Source organism: Salvelinus fontinalis, chromosome 11 (genome assembly GCF_029448725.1).
Source record: "Salvelinus fontinalis isolate EN_2023a chromosome 11, ASM2944872v1, whole genome shotgun sequence".
NCBI lineage: Eukaryota > Metazoa > Chordata > Actinopteri > Salmoniformes > Salmonidae > Salvelinus > Salvelinus fontinalis.
The window spans coordinates 40,301,968-40,319,883 of NC_074675.1; positions in this window are offsets into that span (position 1 = coordinate 40,301,968).

The window sequence follows — 17,916 nt, forward strand, 5'->3', positions numbered from 1 at the left end:
TTTGCTATGTTAAACCTACCATTTGGGATGACATTGATAGCAACAGTGACTCTTCATTTTTAAGTGGAGCTCTGATAACAATTGTTCTCACGATAGCACATTGGCAATAGTCAGTGACAAATATCATAGCAAAGCAAGGCTGGGCTTGGTTAAAACACTGGATGGGAGACCAAAGACCAATCTACCTGTAGATAGATCTATTCTCCAGTAGGCGGTGTGGCCCAACCTGTTTTTATTCTGATATAGGATAGAACGTTAAACATCTGTTTTAAAAGGTATGAATTCGACATATTTTATACAAGGTTTGTCTATGTTGAAATTTGGTTACCATGATGACATAATCCTGTGGTTTAAATTTCACCCTCAAAACATCCTTTTAAGGTGATGACTTTTATCAAATCCAATGTATTTTCCACGTAGATTCCACATCACAGTATGTTGACACATTATGATGAAACAACGTTGGTTCAACTAGTTGGTGCTCAGCGACTGGTGTTTTGTCTTCACAATGCCTAGTCCTCCTCGTATCATCAACACCCCACCCACATTCTTTTGGTCTCAAGCGATGAGCACAAAAACAATACCCCTATCTGTTCTCTTTATTTAGGACACTTGCATAACCTAGCCATTGTGGATTACGTGATGCCTGCCCGTTATGAAATGTTCATTGCGTCGCTCTTTGAAGCTGCTGTAATTGGGCATTTATATGTTTTATATGTTCTGAGCATTTGTCTCCGAGGCCTCCGTGCACTTTGACGTAATTCCAGTGGCAATTCACTGAAAGCCTCTGAAGTAGAACACACGTTTGCCTTCATTGGCATGTGCCCCAGGGGATAACTGTAGTTCAGTTGGATTAAAGCAGAAATGGATATAGATAGAGGTTCCACCGTTTCCAATTAAACATTTTGCAGTATGGAAAAACACTGAGTATACAAAACATTAAGAACACTTGTTCTATGATCCCTTATTGATGTCACTTGTTAAATCCACTTCAATAAGTGTAAAGGAAGGGGAGGAGACAAGTTAAAGAAGGAGTTTTAAGCCTTGAGACAATTGAGACATGGATTGTGTATTTGTGCCATTCAGAAGGTGAATGGGAAAGACAAAAGATTGAAGTGTCTTTGAACGGTGTATGGTATTGTAATAGGTGGCAGATGCACCGGTTTGTGTCAAGAACTGTGTGGGTTTTTCATGCTCAACAGTTTCCCGTGTGTATCAAGAATGGTCCACCACGGGACTTCCAGTGGCCTTTTGGCAGAGATCCACATGTACTTCTGAGTACCGTCTCAAAAGTACCAAAATCCATAATAAATTCCGGACAACTGGCCTCTGAACCTTCAAAATACTTAATAACATGGACCTACACAACCGAGGACACCCAACTAAGACCAGCGAGGATACATCCAACTCCGCCATATTGGAGGCTCTGAATCAACAACAAACTTCGATGCAGGTGATGGTCAAACAAGCAGTTGGAGGAACTCCTTTCAGGAGAAATTAAATCACTTAAGGATGTGTTGGAGGCTTCCACCATATCCATCTTAAAACTCTCAAATGACATTGCCAGCCAATCTCTCACATGCAAGTCTCTGGAGCGGCGCTGTGATGAGATGCAGGTCAGCGCCAGGGCTGCTAAAGACCACCTGCCGAGATGCAGTGAAGCAACTGGGGGAGAAAATGATGTCGCTTGAAGACAGAGAGAGGAGACTGAAAAAATGTCTGGTGGGCCTGGAAGAAACCGCAGTGGGTTTTGACCAAAAATGTTTTCTTCAGGAGAACCTTCCAAAATGGATACCGTTGCTACAAGGGAGAAAGATTGAAATTCAACTGGCACGCCGACTCTACAGTGGCAATAATAACCATAGCCGGCCCCGCACCCTCATATTCTGCCTGTTAAGATATGAAGACAGAGTGGAAATTCTGCGGGGAACCAGAGCACTCGAGAACCCAGCGAGACATGGGAGATCCAATCTGGCATTCTACCCAGACTACAGCAACGAAAACACACTGAAGAAGAAATCCTCTGACCACGTCAAACGACAGATGACAGCAAGAGGAATTCGCCCGTTCCTGATACACCCAGCCATCCTGAAGATCAGGAAAAATGGAACACTCCAAGAATTCCATACTGTGGAAGAAGCAGAGGCATGCCTTGCAGCTGAGGATAACTACAAGAGAAGGAGCCCAGTCATCGCCCCCCCATTCCTCCAGATTCTCCCCACTGCAGACGGAAGAAACAGACAACTACGGCCCCCCTCCTTCCTTGGATACCCCATTGCATTAAGGCCCATCTTAACTAGTAAGATGGACACAACTAATGCTAAGATAACTAGCTAACGTCATCTATGTTTATTAGTTATTCTGCAACATAATTTACTTAATTCGGTATGAGGGGCATGGTCATGATTTGTTAACTTGGCTGTTAGCATTCTGGTAGTATGGCTAAGATATAGCTGGCTGGCATGTGGCTTGCGAGCTGATTCGGCTGACTGGCTGGAAAATTATTTGGTTCAGGCTGCAAATGTTACCAGTCCTGGGGTAGGGTAAACTTTATGGGAATTAACATACAGTGCGCTCAGCTTGGTATGAAAGTGTAACGGGAAAATTAATTTAGCCACGTATTCATGTCATGTTGAATAAAAATAACTGCTGACATAATGGAACTAGACTTGGGATGTGCGTCGCTGTTAAGGAGACGCCTGATGTTCGCGAATTTGAGTTCCTACCAGCCAAAGAGAGTGGTTGAAGCTACAGACTTCCTCCCAGCTGTCAGAGTTTGTTCACAAGTATGTATAATGTTGTACAAATATTGTTTCCTGTTTATATTGAAGTAAGTGTTTTTTATTTATTGTTTATTTTGTCATACACTTATCCATACTTTCTATATGACAAAGGTTTTAAATGAACCGTGAGCTCATCGTAATGTCGTTGTATTCCCATGGTTTGGATTCCGCTATTAAGCATACCAAATGCTTAGAATACATCAGACCCAAAAAGGTTGATATCGCCCTAATACAAGAAACCCGCCTAAAACATTCTGATGTCTATAGATTCCAAAACGGATACCATAAATGTGTTGCTCACTCCTTAGCCACTAACAAAATGAAAGGTGTTTTAATATTATTTGATAGGAAACTACATGTTCAGGTGGATGGTTCTGATAATGATGATGCAGGACGTTTTGTTGTTGTAACTACGGTTATAAATCACACTAAAATGTGTTTCGCCTCAATCTACTGTCCAAACGTACCTGATTCTATCCCGAAAATACTTTTAAATCTTTCAGAATACCAACTTGTTGTGGGATTTTCACTTAGATAGGTCTCATGTTTCATGTCACTCTCAAACTGCTAAGGCCTCTGGTGATCTCATCTCATTTGCTGCAGAACTTAATATCTCAAACAAAAGTGTTCCCGTCCAGGATTTTCATGGTTCTTTTACCAACAGTTAATTAAGATCTTCGTTAAAAGCTTATGGTGTATTATGGGATATCCCGTTAACATCCCACATAATACTTACATGGATACACCCTTCATTAGGGATCGCGAGTGGCGCAGTGATCTAAGGCACTGCATCTCAGTGCAAGAGGCAACATTACAGTCCCTTGTTGAAATCCAGGCTGTATCACATCCGGCCGTGATTGGGAGTCTCATAGGGCGGCGTACAATTGGCCCATTATCGTCAGGTTTGGCTGTGGTAGGCCGTCATTGTAAATAAGGATTTGTTCTTAAATGACTTGCCTAGTTAAACAAAGGTTAAATAAAAAAAAAAAAAAAAAAAAATGAGCTTCTAAAATGGTCTCTGCCACTTATGATTGCCTGCTGTCTGTCACATGCACTACACTGGGTGTCACTCTAGTATGGAAGTGTGAAATGCAGGGATTGCGGTATGACCTGAACTGGGATACCATTTGGGAAGTTATGGAACTCCATTTAGACTTTTTAAGATGAAGCTGATTCCTACTCTAATATGTGATAGATGCTGTATGAATGCTGTTGGAACACATGCACATGCTTTGGGAATGTCCTGTTATGTCCCAGTTCTGGTCACATGTTTCAGATTTCCTTACAAAAATGATGGGTTTCCCTGTGAACAAAGATACACCTTTATTTTTGTTGAACGATGACTCTTCATTTTGTACTGCAAAGAAATATTGATGTGGGGTTAGCAGCAGCAAAAAAAGGTTATCCTTAGTGCTTGGATCACCACTACAATAGTCTCCCTTCAAACATGGTTATCATATTTTCAAGATATTGTTTGTATAGAGCGATCAGTGGCCGTAATCAACAAAGCTCGGGTAAATCCAGTTGAGGCATGGGCTGTATTATGCAAAACAACTCTTGACCAAGCAATGGAACTACATGGTTAGGGAGTGGGGGAACAACATTTTCTTTTCTGAGAATAATATACAATATTTTGTATTGTGAACTCTACTTCCTTTTGTTACGTTCGTCACATGGAGTAGACCAAGATGCAGCGTGGTATGTTTCCATCCTTTATTACGGAATAGAAAACTTCAAAGAACATAAAACAACAAAACGAACAAACGAAACATGAAGCTATAATAATGCTCACAGGCTACTAAACATAGACAAGATCCCACGAAACACAAAGGGAAAATGGCTGCCTAAATATGATCCCCAATCAGAGACAACGATAAACAGCTGCCTCTGATTGGGAACCATAACAGGCCAACATAGACATATAAACCCCTAGATGACCCACCCTAGTCACACCCCGACCTAACCAACATAGAGAATAACAGGCTCTCTATGGTCAGAGCGTGACACCTTTCTGTAAATGTCATATTGTGCACTCAAATAATTGACTCCTGACAGTATGTACAGTATATAGTTTTATTGTATGTTAGTGTTGGCATGTCGGCTAGTATTTGTAACATGATCCTGCCTTGTGTTGTATATTATGAAATAAAAATCGAATAAAAAAATAAAAATAAAAAGAATGGTCCACCACCCAATTTGACACAACTGTGGGATGCATTGGAGTCAACATGGGCCAGCATCCCTGTGGAATGTTTCGACACCTTGTAGAGTCCATGCCCCCCGACGAATTCAGGCTGTTCTGAGGGCAAGGGAAGGGTGCAACTCAATATTAGGAAGGTGTTCTTAATGGTTTGTAGACTCAGTGTATGTCAGATTGTTTTCCCCCCCAAAAGTTTATTAGATAATTCACCTCGCTTGCATTTTCTCAAGAAAAGTGTTGCCTCTATAAAAGATATTGAGCAAAGACAGCATCATAGTATGTCGTTTGCATTCTGTGTTTTCATGGCAGAGCGTGTTTTAAATGTAGCGTTTTAGCGCCATGGTACAGGTAACGGACACAACACAGGGGTTAAGCTGATAATGGTTTTCTGACTCAATCTCCCAATAAAAGTTAACCTGTCCTCTGGATAAATCAAGATGGACACCTCAAACAGCTCAGATGAATTGCAATTAATTGCAAAGTCCCTCTTTGCCATGCAAATGAAATGAATCCTCCAAAAACATTTCCACTGCATTTCAGCCCTGCCACAAAAGGACCAGCTGACATCATGTCAGTGATTCTTTCGTTAACACAGGTGTGAGTGTTGATTAGGACAAGGCTGGAGATCACTCTGTCATGCTGATTGAGTTCGAATAACAGACTGGAAGCTTCAAAAGGAGGGTCGTGCTTGGAATCATTGTTCTTCCTCTGTCAGCCATGGTTACCTGCAAGGAAACACGTGCCGTCATCATTTCATTGCACAAAAAGGGCTTCACAGGCAAGGATATTGCTGCCAGTAAGATTGCACCTAAATCAACCATTTATCAGATCATCAAGAACTTCAAGGAGAGCGGTTCAATTGTTGTGAAGAAGGCTTTAGGGCGTCCAAGAAAGTCCAGCAAGTGCCAGGACTGTCTCCTAAAGTTGATTCAGCTGCGGGATCGGGGCACCACGAGTTCAGAGCTTGCTCAGGAATGGCAGCAGGCAGGTGTGAGTGCATCTGCACGCACAGTGAGGCGAATACCTTTGGAGGATGGCCTGGTGTCAAGAAGGGCAGCAAAGAAGCTACTTCTCTCCAGGAAAAACATCAGGGACAGACTGATATTCTGCAAAAGGTACAGGGATTGGACTGCTGAGGACTGGGGTAAAGTCATTTTCTCTGATGAATCCCCTTTCCGATTGTTTGGGGCATCCGGAAGAAAGCTTGTCTGGAGAAGACAAGGTGAGCACTACCATCAGTCCTGTGTCATGCCAACAGTAAAGCATCCTGAGACCATTCATGTGTGTGTTGCTTCTCAGCCAAAGGTGTGGGCTCACTCACAATTTTGCCTAAGAACACAGCCATGAATAAAGAATGGTACCAACACATCCTCCGAGAGCAACTTCTCCCAACCATCCAGGAACAGTTTGGTGACGAACAATGCCTTTTCCAGCATGTTGGAGCACCTTTCCATAAGGCGAAAGTGAAAACCAAGTGGCTCGGGGAACAAAACATCGATATTTTGCGTCCATGGCCAGGAAACTCCCCAGACCTTAATTCCATTGAGAACTTGTGGTCAATCCTCAAGAGGCGGGTGGACAAACAAAAACCCACAAATTCTGACAAACTCCAAGCATTGATTATGCAAGAATGGGCTGCCATCAGTCAGGATGTGGCCCAGCAGTTAATTGACAACATGCCAGGGCAGATTGCAGAGGTCTTGAAAAAGAACGGTCATCACTGCAAATACTGACTCTTTGCATTAACTTCATGTAATTGTCAATAAAAGCCTTTGACACTTATGCAATGCTTGTAATTATACTTCAGTATTCCATAGTAACATCTGACAAAAAAAAAAGAAAAACTGAAGCAGAAAACTTTGTGGAAATTAATGTTTAATATTTGTGTCATTCTCAACATTTTTGGCCACGACTGTACACTAAGTTGAGCAATTCCACAGTAACGGAATTGCAATGAGACTCAAATTTTTCACATACAAATTTATGCCAAACAAAAAACATTGATTTCAAAGTTTTCAAACAAACACAGAACATTTTCAAAAACATATTTACTGAAAGAACTGTGCAGATGCAAAGTTTGGTAACAGAATTTCTGTAAAATCTCCTTCCATTTTTTTATGTGACCACACTTTCCAGAAACTCTGCTCTGAATTAGGTTTCAAAGTTCCCTGCAGAAAGAATGGGGTGCCGGCTATGACATGACACCTTGACATTGAAATCTATTTTGGTTACTGAACTACAGTAATGTAAGAAATTGTAATAGAGACTGGAAACTAGTAATAACAACATTTCAACATAATCCATCTTTTATACAAAATACACATACTCCTCATTTCTCTTGGACATATGCTGGACTTATTAAGACACCAACTACAGACACACACAATTCCCCTCCCCCATGATAGCCACAGACACACACAACACAAGGTTGGAGCTCAAGACAAAGAACTATCTCAGGAACCAATGGAACGTTGACACCAGGCCTGTTCAGGACTACCCAAGACCCAGATCGACCAATCGGAAGGCCAGACTTCCAAATCAACCTACTTTGCTTGTTGTCTATATAAAACTGTACAACTGCTTAAACTACCTCTTTCCGGACGATTCCATACGAGTCAGACAGAAAGAGCCTTGCTGCAAGATTTTACTAAGATATCTTTGCATGTGATTAAACGGCCTTATTATAAAATTATCCACCTCGTCCTATTGTCTCCTCTTGTTCTCCTGTCAACAGTAAACGTTTTATCAACAGTAAGTGAAGTGGATTTACACCCAGTAATATAATTGCAATAATGAAATTTCATCATAAATCCCTGATCTGTAATACACAGAAATGCATAATTATGGATATGACTGTCATTCTCTTCATGGTTATATATCCTAAATGGGTACACAAAAGTAGAAGTATGCAATATCCCCCTTTGCATATGTGGGTATTATTCTACACACTGCCAATTATTTTAGTTGGTCCAGACCGGACCAAATCTGGACCAATCATAGACGTTTATGTTTCACAAGTTTGGACATCAAAGCAGAGCTCAGTAGAGTACAGTACAACACAGCACAGAACAGTAGAGAAGAGTTTAGCACAGTATAGTAGAGTTCAGTAAAGTAGAGTATAGTTTAGTACAGTATAGTAGAGTTCAGTAAAGTAGAGAAGAGTTTAGTACAGTATAGTAGAGTTCAGTAAAGTAGAGTATAGTTTAGTACAGTATAGTAGAGTTCAGTAAAGTAGAGTATAGTTTAGTACAGTATAGTAGAGTTCAGTAAAGTAGAGAAGAGTTTAGTACAGTATAGTAGAGTTCAGTAAAGTAGAGTATAGTTTAGCACAGTATAGTAGAGTTCGGTAAAGTAGAGTATAGTTTAGTACAGTATAGTAGAGTTCAGTAAAGTAGAGTATAGTTTAGCACAGTATAGTAGAGTTCAGTAAAGTATAGTTTAGTATAGTAGAGTTCAGTAAAGTATAGTTTAGTACAATACAGTACAGTACAGTAGAGTAAAGTACAATACAATACAGCTCATGGGTAAGTGTCCTGAACTGAACTCTCCTCTACTCTACTCTCCTCTACTCTACTCTATTAAACTATACTCTACTCAACATGTTTTACTTTACTGTGCTATGCTTTTCAAACGTGTGAAACATAGATGTCTCTGATTGGTTCATATTTGGTCCTGGTCCAAATCTGAACCAATCAAGGTCCGGACCAAAAATCAACATCTGTGGACGTTTAAATTAAAAACGGATCTGGACCGTACCAAAAAAAGATCAAGGCCAGGGCGGACTGACCAAAATTCAAGAACTTTTCAACATCCATGGACGTACGGTGTCAGTGCTGAGTGGGTAAGGATGCTGATGAAGTTTCCTTATCCTCCCTCCTCACGAGGGAGATAAAATAGAAAATATCTTAAAGATATGCGTTTTTGATAACGTAATTTCAAAGTTTTTAAAACGTAATATACATGTTGACATTAGTTGGCAGGTGTCTTTTATAGTAATTTCTAATACCTTTTAAGACTTGTTATGATAGATGTTGTCTAAGTCCCCATTCTCATCTGTTTGACCAGAAATTAGCCTTTGCTTATTCGTAATATGTAGGAGAGAAAATGGTTGAAAACTTCATATGCCTTAATACATTTTTTTTTTTACTCTTAGCTGTCATTTGCATGCTCCTATGAACTTCACATCTTGGCGTTCGTGGGTCGTTTTACATGGAAATGCCCATTTGCAAACATTGGAATGTGATACAAAACAGGGCAACGGTGTGCTTTAGGACCATGCGGATGCCGCCGATGCTGGGTAGGCTGTTTGGAGTGTTTATCTAACTGGATATAAAACATATAAATATATATATATACATATATATGCCCCCCCACTTCTTAAACTAAAGCTACGCTCCTGCACCATTAGAAATTCTTGAAGAGTCCCAAGGTGTACTTCCCTACAGTATGAACAAACCTGTCCGTATTAATTTCTATAGGCTGTTGTGGCTTCAATCAACAACAATAGGTACTCTTGACATGATTGAATAATGTGCGGCACCTTTGTCTGACCTCTGTGAGTCACAGACTGCAGAGAACAAAATACATATTGTACAACAGCCCACCGCTAAATGAGACCTGAGACCTCAATCTCATGATGCAAGACGACTTGAATACAGGAAAGAATAGGGTCGATATGATCATTTGTAGCCTGCGAAGAAAAAGCTCCTATTGGAATCTTTATTATGTTGCAATAGTATAGCTTTTAATTTAGTGGCACAGCGGTCTAAGGCACTGCAGTGCTTGAGGCATCACTACAGACCTGGGTTTAATCCCAGGCTGTGTCACAGCCGGCCGTGAGACCCATGAGGCGGCACACAATTGACCCAGCGACGTGAGGGATTTTGTTCAGTCGAGATTTCCTTGTCCCATTGTGCTCTAGCGACTCCTTGTGGCGGGCAGGGAGCCTGCAAACTGACATTGGTCACCAGCTGGACGGTGTTTCCGCCGACACATTGATGTGGTTGGCTTCCGGGTTAAGCGAGCAGTGTGTCATTTAGTAGTGTGGATTGGCAGGGTCATGTTTCGGAGGACCCATGGCTTTTGACCTTTGCCTCTCCTGAGTCCGTAGGGAAGTTGACGCGATGGGACAAGACTGTAAATACCAATTGGATATCACGAAATTGGGGAGAAAAGGGTTCAAAGTACAACAACAACAACAACAAAAACAATATTGTATGCGGTGCGTGGGTAAAATAATTGGGGAAGCCTGAAAAAAATGCCATATTACAACCTATGTTGTGTGATAATTGCGTTGTTTGCTCTATAACCTGTTAATCAAATCAAATCAAATGTATTTACATAGCCCTTCTTACATCAGCTGATATCTCAAAGTACTGTACAGAAACCCAGCCTAAAACCCCAAACAGCAATGCAGGTGTAGAAGCACGGTGGCTAGGAAAAACTCCCTAGAAAGGCCAAAACCTAGGAAGAAACCTAGAGAGGAACCAGGCTATGAGGGGTGGCCAGTCCTCTTCTGGCTGTGCCGAGTGGAGATTATAACAGAACATGGCCAAGATGTTCAAATGTTCATAAATGACCAGCATGGTCAAATAATAATAATCACAGTAGTTGTCGAGGGTCCACCAAGTCAGCACCTCAGGAGTAAATGTCAGTTGGCTTTTCATAGCCGATCATTAAGAGTATCTCTACTGCTCCTGCGGTCTCTAGAGAGTTGAAAACAGCAGGTCTGGGACAGGTAGCACATCCGGTGAACAGGTCAGGGTTTCATAGCCGCAGGCAGAACAGTTGAAACTGGAGCAGCAGCACGGCCAGGTGGACTGGGGACAGCAAGGAGTCATCATGCCAGGTAGTCCTGATGCATGGTCCTAGGGCTCAGGTCCTCCGAGAGAGAGAAAGAAAGAGAGAATTAGAGAGAGCATACTTAAATTCACACAGGACACCGGATAAGACAGGAGAAGTACTCCAGATATAACAAACTGACCCTAGCCCCCCGACACATAAACTACTGCAGCATAAATACTGGAGGCTGAGACAGGAGGGGTCAGGAGACACTGTGGCCCCATCCGATGATAATTCAAATGCCTTGCGACCATGATATATAGACCTAAAGGCAGAGAAAATAAGAAAACACAGTGGCAGAATAAATTCAACCACACCTTTGTTTTATCACAAAACCAGATAGCAACCTCTGTCCGGTTGAGTCCACAAAGCATATTGCCTGTAACAGACAGTTGCAGTGCATTCGGAAAGTATTCAGACCCCTTGAATTTTTCGCCCAAAATTTTACATTATAGCCTTATTCAAAAATGGATTCAATAGTTTTTCCCCCTAATCAATTTACACACAAAAGCCCATAATGACAAAGCAAAAACAGTTATTTTTTATATCCCATTTGTGATACTAGGCGTATGTCACGTGTTTTTTTGGTGCGCACCCATTCACAGTTGAGCTTACTTTTTTTGTCAAGGGAGGCCAAAAGCTCGCTGCCTTACCTTGCGTTCCATTCAACGCTATGGGTGGCAACGATGTCATACTTGTTTAGACCAGATAGCATCAAATAGATGGCCTACACATAGAGAGACAGAGGGGCGCTGTTTTGCTCGCTAATATGCTTTTTCCGGTGAGATTTATTCAGCCTCTTGCGAATTTAAGGAAAATTATGAAACACAGAGACGAAAGAAACATTCCTTTATATGTTTTTTTTTTTTTTGGGGGGGGGGGGCTCAATTTTGTGGGGAAGCATGGCTTACCTTGGCAGCCATGAATACACACCATGATATCTATACAAGGTGCTCCTTGTCGGACTGGAGTAACAAAATAATATCTACACAAGAAAATCATTTATATGAACATAAATGTTCAAAGGCAACCCAACCAAATACACATTCCACTAGTAAGCAATTAACCGAAATCAATGTTATTTTTTCAGTTTTAAACAACTAATTTACCAATGTCGGTCAAATTATTTGAATTCCATTTTTGTTAAAAAAAATTCTGTGAGCTCGATGCTCACATTGCATAAATTCTCTGGCGAGAAATCAGATCCAGCCTGAACTGTGCTATTTAGTAGCGAGTTGTAGTTTCCAGTAGGCCAACATTCTACAGATTAGTGCATAACTCAATAATAGAAGGTATTCTTAATGTTTTGTACACTCAGTGTACTTGTCTGGTCTTTGTTTATTTTACGCCTGCTATGGAAGAGACAGAAGAATGCGAGATCACGAGGTGATATAGAGAGCAACTGTTTCTTCGTGAGCTACCTGAACATACAATTATTTTATTTAGTTAACCTTCATTTAATTAGGCAAGTCAGTTAATAACAACTTCTTATTTATAATGACGGCCTACCAAAAGGCATTTTTTTTTTGAAAAACCAAAAACTGTGATTTAAAAAAAATTATCGAACAAAAACCTAACCGACATCAAAAAGCATGAATCTCTCAGCACTACATTCCGAACACATCGAGGAAGCATATTGTAATTGCTTGATGGTGAAGTATTCAGTCCAATGTCCTCTGTTCTGTGCAAGTAAACAGAATGGCATCTGAAGGGAAGTTCTGCCTCTTTCCTATGTGGCTGATTTTGAAGGGAGGCTACTCAGTCATCTCATTGATCAACGGCGTCCAGGTTATTGCTGGATGCCCTTAGGCCTAATTAAATATTAAACCTTTTATTGGCCGCCGCAAAGGAATTACATTTAATACATTTAAAGCGAGGAAAAAAGCATAAAAGATTCCCACTCCCCTACCAACACATAGTTGCGGTTATTGCTGCTCATTCTTTCCCCAGACCAATTTAGATGCATTTAGAATGATGAAAGAGTTGGGAAATTGCCCGTGATGGCTTGGAGCGGAATGGGTAGTATACATCTCAGTCTATCTGGGTGAAATCTAAAACAGACCCTGACTTCAATGAAATAATGGAAAACAATGATGTTAGAGGATAGAAACCTTTCTGGTACTGTGATAAGGTTGAATACACTCCTTTAAAGATATACTGTAAGTCAAATTTTTCCATTTCAATTCAGACATTTCAAGAAGAATACTATTTAATGCTCGCATTTTTTATTTACATCTTGTGTTGATTGAATTTAAATGTAATTTTCCCAATCATGATACAAGTCACAGATGTCTGATGAAACATCTAAAAGCCCAGTGCAGGAAAAAAATTGATTTTCCTGTGTTTTTATATATATTTCAACACTATGAGGTTGGAATAATACTGTGAAATTCTGACAATTCTGATAATGTCTTTTTAGTGTAAGAGCTGTTTGAAAAGACACATTTCAGCTTGTTTTGGTGGGATGGTGTTTTGGCCTGCCTAGTGACATTACCAGGCATTAGTTAATAGACCAATAAGAAAGAGCTCCAAACCTTTCTGCCAAGAATAGTTTGTTTTCAGTTTTCCCCTCCACGCTCAGATTAAAAACATTAAAAAAAGACCCAAGTGCACAAATTCTGTGTCTGAGGATACAAATGTCTGAGGATACACTTTGCTTAACGACCGGGTGTTGGGAAGTAATCTGGGACGAGGCGGAACGGGTCAAAAAAGCGTCAGTTTCCGCAGGCAGTGAAATGTGTGACCTCATTGTGTTATAAACAACGGGTGACAGTGCGTTCTACTGTCTGCCCCGGGGAGGTGCCTTTATGGATGGGCCGAGGTGACATTAGCGTATAAATCAGGGACTCCATCATTAATAGAGCCGAGAGTTACAAGTAATAACTCCCAGCAAAAATAAACTGAGGGGAGCGCGGTATAAAACATATATTGGCCTTCACTTGGCTGTTATATCCATATTTCAACGGTGTAAATCATCTGGCTGGTCACCATCTTGCTATCTTTCGAGATTCTAAACCTTAACAACCTTCTTCCCCTTTTATGGGGAAATTCAATCAAATGACCTGGAGGAGTGTTAAGAGGTAGAAGGCAACCTGCTCTACCATGGATGGGCCAGGAGAGGGAGCTCCATGCATTGGCGTCATGTACAGTGGACTTCATTCCCTTCACTTATAGTGATTCCACACCCCCACTGTTTCTGTTAGCAACGTTACGTCATTGAGTTCTATATCATCCCCAGCACATGCCATATCTGTCATGTCGTCAGTGATGTGTGTATACAGTATATGGACTGAATTTGTTCAACCTCACAATAGAAGATTAGGGATACGGGCCAAATTTCAACGGATCGTGGTGGAGTCGAGAATGTGATAGAGCTTTGATGTTTGGTGAAAGACATCATGGGAGCTGGCATTTAAGAGAGAGCGAGAAGGAGAGAAGCTACATGGAGTGTGTGCGTCTGGCTCAGTCTCAAAGGCGTGGAGGGCTCTCTCTCTCTGAGCTGATTGCTAACACTTTCTAAGAGTCTATCCTAACCTTAGGTTATTCTATCTGTTAAGGAGAGATGCTGGCATTTTGTAGTGTATTTAACAATGTTGCTCTCAGTGCCGTTTCTCCGGGTGGACAAGCAAGGCCCCGATGGTATGGAGCTGAGCCCGTCAAATGGTTGTGAAACAGCACTGAATGCTGGGAGATTGGACACTGAGACTCTGCTTTTTGCTACCTCACTCACACACACACACACACACACACACACACACACACACACACACACACACACACACACACACACACACACACACACACACACACACACACACACACACACACACACACACACACACACACACACACACACACACACACACACACACACGTGCCCTGCACTGACACACACACCCACACACACCTCCTTTATGCTATCACTCACACACACAGCAGTGTGGGGCTCGGCCAGATTGCTGTGGCCGAAGATACGCGGGAAGATCATCAATCACGACGGCCTCCCTCTGGTCAAATCAAGTTTGTCCCGGCGCGAACAAAGATGTATGGGAGCTCAGCAAAGGCAGGCCCCTCGCTTGCTGGCGGGCACAGAGGGGCATGCTGGGGCTTTTTCTACGCCCAGTACCGCATCAATCTTGCCACGGACAGACAGATGGATGGATGGATGATGATTAGGCGGAGGCTCCTGGCTCAAAGGGGACGACTGGGACGCGGGTTCCATGGGTGAAGGATTCCTCTGTTCTGCTGTCCACCCACAAAAAAGAAGAGAAAAACAGCTGGAGCGACCTGGGCTCATTGTTCAAGATAAGCTTGTTCTGTCGAATAGCCCTCTAAAGGACGGCTCAGTGTGCCTCCAAATTGTGAGGCTTGATTGAAGTCACCTTGGACAGAGACTTGGTGAGAATCACCTGCTGCTCTAGTTTCAGTGGCTGTGTCATGTGCTTCCCATGTAACTTATGAATTGTAAAACCACACTTTCCTGATGTCATTCCAGTGTTATCTCTCTCTCTCTCTCTCTCTCTCTCTCTCTCTCTCTCTCTCTTGCTCGCTCGCTCTCTGAAATGCAGCTCATGAGTTGTAATTTGTTTCCTGACATCCACACGAGGGCTGATTAGCATTGCTTTGAACCAGTCAGAGCACATTAGCCCCAGAACAAAGAGCTGACCCGATAATGGCGATTATAACATTACAGGAGTTACTGACACAGGATCAGAGAAGGCAACTTTTGATTGGCAGATAGGGACCCCATTTTATGAGTCGGTTATCTTCAAATGGCCAGACCAGGTCCAAGAGAAAAGCGGAATAATATTCCACATAGATAGTGAGCCTGCCGTGATTAGGCCTCTGTCAAGCGAGGACACAGAGCCTTTGATGTCTCATCATTATGACTGATCAATGACCGCAGATCTCTGTGAGTATACATGAATGTCAGTCAGGCTAAATACTGTACCGGCAGTAACAATAATGGATCAAATGTAGCCTCAGCAAGTAGTTGTAGCGAACTATTGAAGAACACAACAAATAAAAGGTTCTATATCAATCTTTCTGAACTGCACTTTCTTTCCCAATCAATTTACAAGGCTTACATCCATCTTCACAATCCCATTGTCCTTATCTAATCTATAAATGATAGAACAACTAAACTCAGCAAAAAAAAAGAAACGTCCCTTTTTCAGGACCCTGTCTTTAAAAGATAATTCATAAAAATCCAAATAACTTCACAGATCTTCATTGTAAAGGGTTTTAACACTGTTTTCCATGCTTGTTCAATGAACCGTAAACAATTAATGAACATGCACCTGTGGAACGGTCGTTAAGACACTAACAGCTTACAGACGGTAGGCAATTAGGGTCACAGTTATGAAAACTTAGGACACTAAAGAGGCCTTTTTACTGAATCCAGGGTCCCTGCTCATCTGCGTCAACGTGCCTTAGGCATGCTGCAAGGAGGCATGAGGACTGCAGATGTGGACAGGGCAATAAATTGCAATGTCCGTACTGTGAGACGCCTAAGACAGCGGTACAGGGAGACAGGGCGGACAGCTGATCGTCCTCGCAGTGGCAGACCACATGTAACACAGGACCACAGGATCGGTACATCCGAACATCACACCTGCAGGACAGGTACAGGATGGCAACAACAACTGCCCGAGGTACACCAAGAACGCACAATCCCTCCATCAGTGCTCAGACTGTCCGCAATAGGCTGAGTGAGGCTGGACTGAGGGCTTGTAGGCCTGTTGTAAGGCCGGTCCTCACCAGACATTACCGGCAACAACATTGTCTATGGGCACAAACCCGCCATCGCTGGACCAGACAGAACTGGCAAAAAAGAACTCTTCACTGACGAGTTGCAGTTTTGTCTCACCAGGGGTGATGGTCGGATTCGCGTTTCTCGTCGAATGGAATGAGCGTTACACCGAGGCCTGTACTCTGGAGCGGGATCGATTTGGAGGTGGAGGGTCCGTCATGGTCTGGGGGCGGTGTGTCACAGCATCATCTGACTGAGTTTGCTGTCATTGCAGGCAATCTCAACGCTGTGCGTTACAGGGAAGACATCATCCTCCCTCATGTGGTTCCCTTCCTGCAGGCTCATCCTGACATGACCCTCCAGCATGACAATGCCACCAGCCATACTGCTCGTTCTGTGCATGATTTCCTACAAGACAGGAATGTCAGTGTTCTGCCATGGCCAGCGAAGAGCCCAGACCTCAATCCCATTGAGCACGTCTGGGACCCGTTGGATCGGAGGGTGAGGGCTAGGGCCATTCCCCCCAGAAATGTCTGGGAACTTGCAGGTGCCTTGGTGGAAGAGTGGGGTAACATCTCACAGCAAGAACTGGCAAATCTGTTGCAGTCCATGAGGAGGAGGTGCACTGCAGTACTTCATGCAGCTGGTGGCCACACCAGATACTGACTGTTACTTTTGACCCCCCCTTTGTTCAGGGACACATTATTCCATTTCTGTTAGTCACTTTTCTGTGGAACTTGTTCAGTTTGTCTGTTGAATCTTGTTATGTTCATACAAATATTTACACATGTTAAGTTTGTCTGTTGAATCTGGTTATGTTCATACAAATATTTACACATGTTAAGTTTGTCTGTTGAATCTGGTTATGTTCATACAAATATTTACACATGTTAAGTTTGTCTGTTGAATCTTGTTATGTTCATACAAATATTTACACATGTTAAGTTTGTCTGTTGAATCTTGTTATGTTCATACAAATATTGACACATGTTAAGTTTGCTGAAAATGAACGCAGTTGACATTGAGGACGTTTCCTTTTTTGCTGAGTTTATTGTGTTGCATTGTACAGTTCAGCTTTTGCCAGTGTACATTGTACAGTGGATGAGAGGGTTATGCTCCAAATGAAACTTAAGAGGCACGTACTGTAGCACAATAGCACTCTCTTAATTAAAACCCGTGCAACGTCAAAAGAGAAACTCAGTTAAGATTAATGGTGGGTAAATTCGGGTTCTGAATGTCATATAGTACAGTAGCTTCTTAAACATAACCACATAAACAGTACAGCACTTTTAAACTGATCTAAAAACGATTGACTACGTCTGTCATGTCATACGAGTGTT